Below are 12,631 nucleotides of genomic sequence, written 5' to 3'. Positions count from 1 at the left end.
ATGTTATTGAGTTACTGTAAATATTTGCATTGTAATATGTTTTTATCCACATAATAATATACCACGAATACTTGCCATGTTATTAATTATTAATCTGAAACACGATGTTCAAATTTCTGTGTGCATAAGAACCACCTGGGAGCACGTGGAAAAGAAAGATTCTAAGGTCCCTCGCTCACAGATTCTAACTCATAAATATGAGATAAAGACTAGAGATCTGCATTTTGAAAAGCCTCCCAGGTGAGTCTGGTGTAGATAAGTCTCAACGCTTGCTCTGACAAACACAATATATGACATGATTTTTAATTGCTACACTGTGTTCCATTGCATAGATGTGCCATAATTTATTAAACCCATATCATATTGTTTATTTAAGTCTAGTTTCCAAATTTTTACTTACATGATCAATTCCTCGATGAATAACCTACTACATAAAATCTTTTTGAACATCTCTGATTATTTCCTGAGGAAATTCTGCAAAGTGGAATTATTGGGTCAAAAGAAATGCAAACCTGAGCAAAGTAGATGGTATTTCGGGCAGAAAAGCAACTCTGTAAAGTACTTGACTAATATGAAGTATATAACAGTTGCCATTTTGGGAGAGACTTTCATATGCCAGGATAATGGTTCTCAAAATTTATTGTGCTAATCAGAATTACCTGGAGGGCTTGTTAAAAACCTGTTGCTGCTCTCTCCTTTCTGCTTCTTTCTGATTCATTAGGTCTAGGGTGGGGCTTGGAATCTGCATTTCTAACAAGTTCCCAGGTGATACTGATGCTGGTCTGGGGACCACACTTTGAGAACCACTGCACCAAACACAATCCTGGGTGTTTTACATAAGTCATATAAATTTCACAGCATTTCTTTACTGTTGAAGACTGAGACTCAGAGAGAATCTGAGGTCATGAGGCTAATGATGGCAGAACTGGAGTTTGATTTCAAGTTTGATTATTCAAAGGCTGATGCTTTTCCCACAGGCAGCCTGTTTTCTAACTTCATTTAATTGCCCACAAATAAAATATTTAGAATGTCTACATAACAAGCCCCAAATTCTCCATGTAAACTACTCCCCTTCCAGTCTATTAGGGGTACCCTAAGGAGGAGAGAAGTTAGGAAGTGTTTGGCTGAGAATTTTTTCAGGGGAAACTAGTTCAATGAGTTATGTTCCACCATTCACGTTAATCTGCAGGGTTGCTTCCCCACTCTCCAGTGGCTTCACTGACATGTGGACATCAAGAGAATCGTTTCTCATCAGTTACTGTAACTGTGTAATAGTCCTTCCTTGGAAGAGAGCTCTATCCTCTCCAAAACCCACTTTCAGGCTTCTCCATCAAAATAGCCTAAATTACAACCCATTTATTCAGGCAACTCAGTAAATAAATCGTATCAGTGCAAAAAACAAAGAACTCTTGTCAAACTGGTTGGCTAATGATACTCAGTAGAGCAAATACCCAGTAGATTGGCAAAACATGAAGTCAGGTTGGCTTCTACCGGATAGTTTAAGAGAGGTGAACATTTCCTAACCCACACCCAGAATCACGAGGTGAATCATCCACATTTCACAACTAAAGACATTCTTAAGACCTAATTATGCAATTTTTTACCTGTTTGTTATCTTGGGCTCTTGTTACCCTGCTGCCTTTTAGTCTGTTAATGATTGTGTGTGTAGCTCATTATTATTATTTTTGCTTGTCGTTCCGTCATCATTCATTCATCCTGTGAGCTGAGGACTTTGCTAGACAGTCTGCAAGGAGAAATGGAATATTGTCTGTTTAAAACACATTTTGTGTGGCTTCTAGCATAGCTTCATTGAATGTCGATACCTGAGAACAATTAGATATAAATACCTGTACTGTTCAAATACATAACGCAAATGAATTACTTCCATCCATGTTAAAAATAAATACAGTCCGGGATGCTCTATCATGAAAGACAAGTCAATACATTCCAATAAACATTTTGTCCAGAGGTTATAAGGAGCCCGTACAGACTCTGGCTTTATCATTTTCAATAAATCCCTAACTGGATAAGGAAAGGTCTTGGGCAAAGAACACTTGGGAAGTCTGTGGAAGAGTATGCTCATAATCTGAGTTTCTCTAGGTGTCAGAACTAGTATCGATAGTTGACTGTTTCGGTGGCAGCAGGATTATAGCAATTAGAATTGTCTGACAAAGGAAGGAATGTCCAATGATGCAGAGGCCCCAGTAACTAAGAGAATTAGCATTCAGACTGGCTCGTAGTCCGTCAGGAATGCTGCTGAAGGCATGTCTACGCTAGGTTAGAAATGTGATTAGCTGACTCTTAAGGATCTTGTAACACACACACACACACACACTCACTCTAGTGAGTGTACTTCAAGAAAAAACATAAGGGGGTGCATGAGGGGCAAGAGAGACCAGAATCACACCTGCCTGTCTTTTCCAAAGGAGTATCTGGGTGAGAGATGAGAGAGGGGATTAGGGTGTGGCAGGAATGTGTATTTGGTAAAAGCACAGCGTCTTCTTTTTTTTTTTTTTAAACAAACAATACATTCAGTATTTGTCCTGCATTTAGTGTCTTTCACTGTAGAGCATTCTCCAAATCCAGTAATTCAAGAATTATGTGTTTGTGGAACTATTTGAGACATTAGTGTGTAGCCAAACCTTATTAACTGAAATCCACTTAGCCAGAATCACTTTGAAAATTCTATTCTTAGAAAACATGAGGAAATGACCTAAAACAAACCCCTATTGATGATTTACTATAAAAAAAAGATATTTTCAGGATGGAGCACAGTTTCAACATAAATTCAGCTGAACATATTTTTAGACAACGATCACTGATATGTGTAATAACTGCACAAGAAATTCTTTCATCAAAAGAAGATTCCATTATGAGTCTACTAAGAAGAGAAGGTATACTAACATATTTCAGAAATATTTTCTGTAATAAAGATGAAAACAAAAGACATTTTCTGTTCATCACTGATGTAGCCAGAAAGTTTAACTAGCCAGTGTATTCCAGTTACTTATTGTATATGGAAAACATCACCTGTAAATTAGTAACTAGGCCATGAATACCAAGTACTGATGTCAAAATTCATTTTATATAAATCAGAAAATATAGCCCTAAAATTTCCAGATACTAGTGTTAAATAATTTTTTTTTAATATTTTTAAGCTTCACATTGCACTATATATGTACAAGAAGTGAGTCACATTTCTTTGGGAATGTCACAGTTATATTTCCAAGAGTCAAACTCATTTGAATTAGGGAGGCTGTGAAGAGTAATGTATCAACACAGGGCTTCCTGTGTCTGGAATTAGAACTTCTGGGCTCCCTCTACATTCACCGCTTGCCAGCTGCAGGCCCTGGGGCAAATCATTTCGTTCAGTGTTCTCTGTAAAATGGGCCGGAAAAGCAGCAAGGTTGTAGAAGTCTGAAGATGCAGGGAGATAAACGTGCAGCGCGCATTTCACAGAGCCTGGCACCGGGCAGGCACCAAAGAAATGTTAGCTAAGATGATTACATTTCCAGTCAATACTTGATATTATGGAGTTCTGGGTTTTTTTAAAAATTGTGGTGAAATATATGTGACATAAAATTTACCATTTTAACCATCTCGAGGTGTTCAATTCTGCGTTCTTTTTATTTAGAGGGAAACTATGATAATTTATAGCAAATGTCTGCATATTAACACTGTGCAATTTGCTTTAGCCATAAATATTGAAAAAAGAATCAAGACAAATAAAAGCATTTGGTATGAAGAGCAAAACAATACAAAGTTCTCTACAGCTTTATAATTTTAAAATGAAGTGTAGGAAGACATAAAATAGCTTCTTCAAAAGGCTCAACAATATTTCAAACACAGAATTTATTGAAGACGCTCACTTTCAGTAACTGTAAAAGTAGAAAATTGAAACGATAAACATATAAAATGAATGGTAAAAGTCTCCCTCACCCTTTACAGATTCCTTTCCCCTCCTCCCAGGTTTGGACATCCTCCTAGAAGTGTTTTATGTATCTACAAGCATATAAATCTGTGTATATATTTTTTTCAAATAGAATCATACTATAGCCACTATTTTCCATCTAGATATTTTAAACTTTAAAGTGTATCTTAAAGATCTTTTAAATAATTTACTTGCGAATTCTATTATGTAGATATGACGAAACTTATTGATAGGGTTTCTAACTGACAACATTAGATTTCTAGTTTTTTTCCCTCTTATGGAAAAAAAAAACTGGAATAAGTGCCTTTGCACATAGATACATATTTTTGTAAACAAAGAAGGCTAAATTCCTAGCAACGAAGAACTAGCATATCATTTTAAAGATACTTGAAAAGCAAAGTTAAGATAAACATTTAATGAGATTATTTGGGGCAGATTGTTATACTGTGGATCTCCAGGGCCCTTACTTGACATCTTATCTTCTTAGAGATTAAATTGCAGCATACAGTTTCATAGCAATGAGTTTAAGGCATTGGAATTCCATCACTTACTAGTTAGACAAGGTACTTAAGTTCCCTGCGCCTAGTCTTGCCTAAATGGGGCTATTATGAAAGTCAAATGAGATGCTGAAAGCAAGCATTTTGCACAGTAGTATTTAGCATTAGTAACCTCTCAATAAATAAAATGAATAGTTAATAATTATCTGGTGATAATGACTACTCTTAAGGAGCGCCAGACCAGGGTTTCCCAAATTTCCAATTTTTAAACATCGATGTAAGGAATTTTAATTATCCATTCATCATTTACATGGTGTATATTCCCTCTTATGCCTGAAGACTATTATTAATTCTTCTCTGGAAATGTTTTGTTCCCAAGTTTCAAGCATCTTGTTTTTTCGTTTTTTTTTTTTTTTTTTTCTCACGGAACTATTTCTCAAACAGTGATGTAGTTTTCACCACCCTGCTTCAGGCCTTTTATCCGGTCTGGAACAAGGCTGGCCGCACATTCCACAAGAAACCTGGTCTGGAACTGGAAATCGAGAAAAAAAACATCATGTCCCTTTTAAGAATATGTTCACGGAGCATTTAGTAATGAGCACAGAAATGATTGCAAGAATATCTTGGGGTTTGCTGGTGGTCAAGCCCTGGTGACTCGCTTTACAGGGGCGGGGGTAGAGCTCGTGCCCTCCAATCCCCCAGCTAGAAACCAGCGCCTGCAGCCAGGCTCCTCTGCGGTCTGGGACCCGGCTCTGCCCATCAGGTGGTCCGTATCTGAAGAGGGAAGTGAGAAGCAGGAAGGTATGGAATAGTGTATTTATTTGTATTTTTTTCTGGTGAGTGACAGCTGGGGCTTCTGGCAGCAGAGGCGGAGCTTCCGGTACCCGGTGTCAACGTGGACTTGGGTCTTCTGGGCCCTGGAACTTGTCTGGAGCAGCGTGCGGGACCGCCAGGCCTGGCACTCGGGCTCTCCTGCAGCCGCTCTGAATGCTGCTCAGTTCCTTTGCTTCTTAAACAGGCCGCATGAGTTTTGTTATTTATAACTGGGTGCCTAAAATCCCCCTGTCCCCAAGCCCCAAATCCCTCCCATTTCCTCACCTCACCGTGTGGCAACTCGGTCTTGCCAGTCGCTCAGGCCCCAAATCTTGGCATCCACCTTGACTTCGCCCTTTCTCTTCGTTTCAGCAGCCATATAATTGGTCTTTCTACATAGGCTCTGTGCCCCCGTGGCTTACTGGTAACACACACAGCTACTAGAAAGATCTTTCAAAAAGTAAGTCAAATGATGCCACTCTCCTTAGAATCTTCTCACGGTCCTCACCTCACTGAGTAAAGTCAATTCTGTGGTGGCCTACGAGGGATGGCCCGCTCCCTTGGTATCCTTCCGACCTTATCAAGTAGACTTTCCATTCTTCACTCACTGCTCTCTGCACACACTGACCCCAGGACTACACTGTCCCAAATGACCCACCACCTGCTAAGCGGATCCCACCACACTGCCCCCTTGCTGGTCTCAGAACACACCTGCACAGGTCTAACTCAGGGCTTTCTCATTGGTTCTTCTTCAGCCTGGAGCCTCTCCTCCTGCCAAGATACAACCCTGAAACTACCCTCCCCCGCATTTCCACATTGCACAACCTCTTATTTCTTCAGATTCTCTTCTCTTCTCCCCTAATCTCCCTTGGTGTAACTGTCCCCTCCATCCCTTTTTACTCAGCTCCTGATCTCTTTTACCCTCTATTTTTTCCTACAGCATTTCTTACCCTCCAAAATATACTTGCTGATTTGTCTATCACCCATCTCTCTTCCCATTAGAAAATAAGCTCCATGAAGGCAGGGACTTTGGCTCCTGTTATATCCTCAGGGAATATTGCTTCGCTCATAGTAAGTACTCCAAAAATATTTGTTGCATAATTGAATGAATGAATGAATCAATGAATGTGGATGTGTTTGGCATTCTCTACTCTGAGAGTTTATAAGAAGGTTATTACCAGTCACTTAAGGAACTATTGTAAGGGCAGCAACCTTAATGGAAATCAGTCAGAAGCCTTGAAAGAAATGACTGATTTTATCTACATTTTTCATTTTAATGACAGTGAAAAGTGTCCTATAAGATGCACTAAGGTCTCTCTGAAGGCTTTTGTAAGCTTAGTCAGAGACACCTATGGTATGATTTAAGGGGCATATCATGGCATCACCTGCCCAAATCAATTATTTTCTCTTGTCTATCAGAGTGCCTAAAATTCTCAATATTTCATTATTTTATTTATTCTGTAAATATGCCAGAAGTTAGGATACAGCAGTCCACAAGTCAAAGTCCCACACTTGTGGAGTCCACAGTTTATTTGGGGACAGACTATAAAGACAGAAATACAGACACAGCCAGTGTCAGGTGCTAATAAGTGCCAAGAGGAAAATTAGAACAGGTGAGGGAGAGAGAGTGGGGTGGAGGAGTGCGTGTGGCTTTTTAGATAAGGCCACTGGGGAAGTCAGTGTTAGGAGGGGACACTTAAGTAGAGGCCTGAATGAGGTATGGGAGGAAGCATGCAGTGTGCAAATCCCTCTTAGAGACATCTCAGTGAGACGAGAGTGACAGTGACTCCTGGCTGTCTGGGAGAGGTAGCCTAGGCATCTGCCATAGTCTTGTGTTTTAGCTTAAATTCCCTGCACAATGTTTTATTCTACAACACAATGTATATACTTTATTTTTAAAAATAATTTGTTATAGCCTTGAATAAGTGGTGCTAGCCTTAAGTTCTTTCTACACATATCTCAACATTGTGAGGATACATTCTTTGGTGCTAGTCATTGGTCAACGTGACAGTCGTCTATGGGAAGAAGCAGGAGCTTGTACCAGAGTCAATAACTAGAGGCTCCATATATTTAAAATTGTCATTATTAGACAGAAAATGAAAATGAAATGTGGAAGTGAGGGAGTATGTAGCTAGAATTTTTATTTCTGCTTGCCTCCCAATTTTTCAAGTACTAGATTTTTGGTTATAGCATTCTAGTTTGATGGAAAGAACCCTGGTTTTAGCTATGTTTCCTCAAAGTTACATTTGAGTCATTCTTCAGGATGTTTGGATTGTTCTCCTGCCAACATTTGGCTGATTGGGTGAATTTTATACTTTCTCTCCAGCTGCTTTGTGCAAAAAATTATGTAGAAGGTACAATTGTCAAATACCTTGTTGGGATTTTTTTATCCATTTAACCATGTGACTTTTAACAAGCCCTGTAGTCACTCTGTACTTCACACATGCCACCTGGAAATAAAGATAATATCTGATGTGTATCTTCTCCTAGAAATAATCTGAAAGCATCGTTTATGCTCTCAGAGGGAAAATGACTCATTGCATCTAAAACCTTATTAATAAATCCTGTCATCTGAACATAATTTGTATGTCTCTATATGCTTTAGTGGATAGCCTAAGATTATGGGGAAATGGGAAATGTGTTCAACTTCTGGCAAAGGATTCTTGTGAGAGGAAGTGCACCCTTCATTTGGTCTTCTTCTTATCTGCTGAATGTAGTCAGTGTGGGTGGGGCCATATGGTACCATGGGGTGATGTACTAAGGAAGAGATCAGCATGACTGAAGGACCCTGGGTGCCAGACGTTGGGCATCTTGCCATGCCTTCCCCGGACCGCCTCCCTCAGGTCATCTTTCACATAAGAGAGAAATCGATTTTCTTCTCATGTAAGCCACAACTGGGACTTCCCTGTTGGCCCAGTGGTTAAGACCCCATGCTCCCAATGCAGGGGGCAAGGGTTCGATCCCTGGTCGGGGAACTAAGATCCCGCATGCCATACAGCTCAGCCTAAAAAGCCACAGTGACTTTTCCGGTGTATAGTCAGGCCTAACCCTGAGTAGTGCACACCTGTGATTTGAAAACTTTTTTAGTGCTTACAAAAATACTGTGTATGTGTTATTTCATTTCACTTCAACAATCCTATGAAGTACAAGGAACAAGAATTGTCATTTCCGTTTTGTCAGAAACCTACCTTTTTGGAAGTTAAGTGACCTGCACAGAGTCATATGACTAGTAAACAGAGAATCTGGATAAAGGAAGTTCGATATCTCTGTACAACAAATCACATACGTGCAGATGTGCGGACAGAAATAGAGCACACAGTCTTGGAGGAAGACAGACCTGGCTTCAGATTTTCTGTCTATCTCTCATCGCCTTAGGCAAAGTATCTACCTTTTTCTGACCCTCTTTTCATTACCTGCAAGGTGTGCAAACAATACCTCCAGGGATTGAAAATTCCAAATGCGATGAGGTTTGTGAAGCTCCTGGTCCAGGGTGTGATATACAGTAAATGCTTAGTAAATAGAGCTCTTATTATAGGCAGATGTTTATCAGCCTGAAGATATTCAGATATGGGAACAAAGGAATGGAGTGGAGAGGCCAGAGAGTCTGCTTCATCTTGAAATCCCAGGATTCTGTAAAGAATTTGAAATATTTTGATTTCTTTCTGGTTCAAAAGACCAGATTAGTTAGTGGGGCTGGGGATGACCACATTCTTGTGTCCTCTGAATATCTTAAAGGTGTTTCCCCATCTCTCTATTTGGAGGGAAATGTCACAGGAAAAGTGTCTTTTGCTTTCAAGCTCCTTACAAGGCTCAAGAACAGGAAAAATACCCATTCTCAGCAATTAAAAAATTTCCCTTAAAGAAGTAGGAGTGGGAATTCCTAGAGTAGCATGTTGGATTTTGTTTCTCAAGCACTATTTGAATGCACCCTTTAAGTATTTGCTGTTGGGTGGGTGTTGTGTTGTGTAATGGGATTCGAAGGAGATTTATGAGCTTCTAGAGGGGGCTAAGACTTGTGAATTTCTTAAGTGAGCATTTTAGTTGGGATGGATGAAGCATTGGCAGCTGATGCCCCAGTAAGTTAAGTGAGCATGCCAGGTATTATCTGATGCAGATTCTGGTTTAAGTTAGGTCCAATCCAGACTACAATCAGTGGTACGTCAGGATAATAATGTGAATTGGAATTTGTTGTGAGATGCATGACATTTGTGAATCTGTCAGCTATGATAAGCTTTCTTTTGTTTTCTCTTTTTCAGACTCAACTAGATGAGAAAAATCTTTCAAGCCCCTCAGACCTTTATGCAAAGTTATTCTGATGTACACAGAGACAGGTACTTGTAGTACGTTGATGTTTACTCCATTCCTATTCTGAACAGTTGGCTCGGGTCATCACGCCAGTTATGTACGCCAGACTTAGGCAGTGTTTGTCTGATGGAAAGGACTCTGGTAACTCAACTTCACGTCAGAGCGCTCCTCACACTATGACACAGCAAAAGAGCCCACAGCAGCAGCTGTTGGAACAACTGCTCTCTTTTCCTCCCAAGTCTGACATTTCCAAGGTAGGATTTGATTACAACTGGCAATACAGAATTATGGGCAAAGAAATGAGGTGCAGAGACCAGAAAATATTAAGAGTGAAAATAACAAGGCAGTGAGGCAGTCTGTGTTACATTCCCTTATCAGGCTGTGAGAAGTAGGCAAAGCATCCTGCTGAGAAATGCCTCCTTGCTTCCAGGATAGAAAAGACTCTCTCAGACCCGGTCCAGTCAGGATACCTCACAGCACAGGTGCCAACCTGTGTGGTTCCTCTGAAGCGGCCAACATCTCGGGCAGATTCGAATTCAACTACAAGAACTTTTCTGAGAAAATAAAGGAGAAATTCTAAGCTTATGTATACTTATTTATTTATGTACCATTTGGGGATGTTTTGGAGAGAAGTCATATATCTCCTCCCACAATTCAATTTCAGTTACATTTGAGCACTTGCTCGAAGTTCAGCATACTCTAATTTGTTTCTTACTCTAAAAAAGTATTATTTCTTTTTGCATGTATTCCTTCCTCCATTTTTTTCCTTTTATGATTTATCACCAAATTTGCTGTTGGTGGCTCTTTTTTCCTTAGATACACTGAGTAAGCTTCAAGAGTTTCCCTTTTGAAGGCTTAAAGCCTAGGAAAAGGCAAGCAATAGCAGTAGTTTTAATACTACTACTACTACTACTAATACATGCATATATGCATATAGTCATATATGCATATAATAATATATGCATGGATATGTATACTATTGCATAACTTACAAAAAGCACTTTTCACACACATTATCTCATTTAATCTTAAGTACAACAATAACCTCCAACCCTCCTCTTCCTCCTGGTTACCATGAGCTGGGCAATGTGCTAAGAACTCTCCATGCAACATCTCTAGAGAAAGAAGAGTCAGGGAAGAAAAGCAATGAGAAAGTATATTTTGATATATGTAAGGGACCATGAAGAGTAATTAAACACTAAACTAGGCACGAGCAGTCCCAAGAGGGATGGCTTCTCTGTTGTTAATTCTACTTAGCATTGGGCAAGTGAGAACCTCTTTGGTCCTGGGTTTGCTCATATGCAAAATTAGATTAACACATACCTGCCCTGACTCCCTCACAGAGTTACTCTGAGAATCAAATTAGGTAATATGGGAGAAAATATTCTGTGGTTTGCCAAATGAAGATGGAATATTTCTATTGATTTATTTTTCCTGCACTTGACTTCTGCCAACATTTGTAGCATCAACCTAAACAAAAGCCTCAGTCTATTGAAGAATAGAAACGATAAACATTTTTGAACGGGATAAGATGTTCTAATAGGCTCTCAGCCATTTTACTTTTCTTATAATCAAAATTTATAGGTATTTGTCTGGCAGCCAAATGCCTAAATTACAATCTAATGAGAGATGAGCTCAAAGGGAACCAAGATTTTATAGGATCTTCTACCAATCAGGGCGTTTTTTTATTTTTTATTTTTCTCAAAGTAATGTCTGCAGACAACTTTCATATAAATCACCTGGTGTGATTATAAACATTTCTGATTTCTGCACCCTGCTTTTACCTACTGAATCAGAAGTTTCAGGATGGGGCCTAGAAATCTGCCTTTTTTAGAAAGCACACCAGTTGAGACAGGCCCATTAGTCCAAGAACATATTGGCTAAAGTTTGCAAGTTGTAAGAGGACATTTGTTCCTCATTTCTTTCCAGAAGTAACAAGATTTCTCTATCAACATTTTATTAAAAACAGATACGTGTGCTTATGTGAAATAAAAGCAGCATTGCATCGGTGTGCAAAATTTGACGTCACTTTCTTGAAAGCACTTTGAAGTAATGTTTTCTCAGCTTTCTTTAGTTGGATGGTACATTCATAAGAGAACTTTGGAAAGAGTTTTCTCTTCCAGTGTTATTTCTGGCCTCCGCTCAAGAAATAAACAATCTCATAAGCAATTAAATTGATAACCAATAAGTAACTCTCCACGTGAAGAGGAGGCCTCAACTCATTTGAAGCAAGAATATTAAAAGTCTCCAGATGTTAGCAGTTTGTACTGTATGTTGACATAAAAAAGTGGGGCTTTGCCTTTGGTGTTCAGTGAGTATGAAATAAAGTAATGTTATTTCAGAAGCTATAGGCATATCATCAGTCAGCGTCATGGAACATAAAGTTGATAGAGATTAATCAGTATTTGGTCCACATACATTTATTGAGCAAGAACTATGTGCCTGGCACTAGTGCAGATCTAAGGCTAGAGGAATAAATAAAGCAAACAGGTTCCTTAGCATTTACCTTCCAGCAGGGGAGGCAGAAAAATAAAGAAAAAACTAATATTTAACAGTTCTAACATCACAGGGCACATTCGAAGATGATAAGAGCAGTGGAAAATGGTTTATTCTGAGTCTACTAGGCTGAATTTTAACATTCTGAAAACTAGAAAACTAGAAAATGATCCACTTCATCACACACACTGATGGTCCCTTTACAGTACAGTCGATACCTATAGTTCTGATTGATCTCTTTTATCCCTGAGGCATAACCTTTCTGCTTGTCATTCCTGACCTTCTTTCACAACTGTGCCCTGTGTAAGGATGCTCAGAAAAGCAGCCAGTCAGGAGATTTGTTTTCTGTTCCCTTTTAGCACTTCTAACTCAGACAACAAAACCAGTTTGAACCAGTTAGAGCATCAGAGCCATTCCCTGGACTCAACTCAGAGTCTATGGAGATTCAGTTAGCTTCAAGACTGCAAACTAATACCCACGTGTACCAGCCAAAACATCCTTTTTTTTCCTCTTTGCTGTGTTATCCATACTTAAAGTAGTAATATGACCACATTTGAAAACCTTCTTGCAGAAATTTCTTGGAAAAGAA

The 12,631-nt window shown here is 39.2% G+C and overlaps 2 long non-coding RNA genes across 5 annotated transcripts in view; one reads left to right on the top strand and one right to left on the bottom strand.

Annotated features, from left to right (window-relative positions):
• Positions 1–1,613: 1,613 nt before the first annotated feature.
• Positions 1,614–12,631, bottom strand: part of LOC133102469 (uncharacterized) — a 54,704-nt gene continuing 43,686 nt past the window's right edge. The window contains exon 3 of the long non-coding RNA XR_009702961.1: positions 1,614–1,744. This is a non-coding gene — a long non-coding RNA (uncharacterized LOC133102469). The remainder of the gene's footprint in view (positions 1,745–12,631) is intronic.
• On the top strand, positions 5,079–10,111 carry LOC133102468 (uncharacterized). 4 transcript variants are annotated; one of them, XR_009702960.1, is made up of 4 exons: positions 5,079–5,229; positions 6,244–6,312; positions 9,498–9,572; positions 9,977–10,111. It is a non-coding gene; the product is annotated as an uncharacterized LOC133102468 (long non-coding RNA). The 4 variants fall into 4 exon arrangements; XR_009702958.1 differs by having other exon boundaries at positions 9,498–9,800; XR_009702959.1 differs by having other exon boundaries at positions 9,498–9,800; positions 9,925–10,111.

This window comes from Eubalaena glacialis, chromosome 12 (assembly GCF_028564815.1).
Source record: "Eubalaena glacialis isolate mEubGla1 chromosome 12, mEubGla1.1.hap2.+ XY, whole genome shotgun sequence".
Lineage (NCBI taxonomy): Eukaryota > Metazoa > Chordata > Mammalia > Artiodactyla > Balaenidae > Eubalaena > Eubalaena glacialis.
Note: the sequence above shows the minus strand (reverse complement) of the source record. Positions and strands in the feature narration are given on the sequence as shown.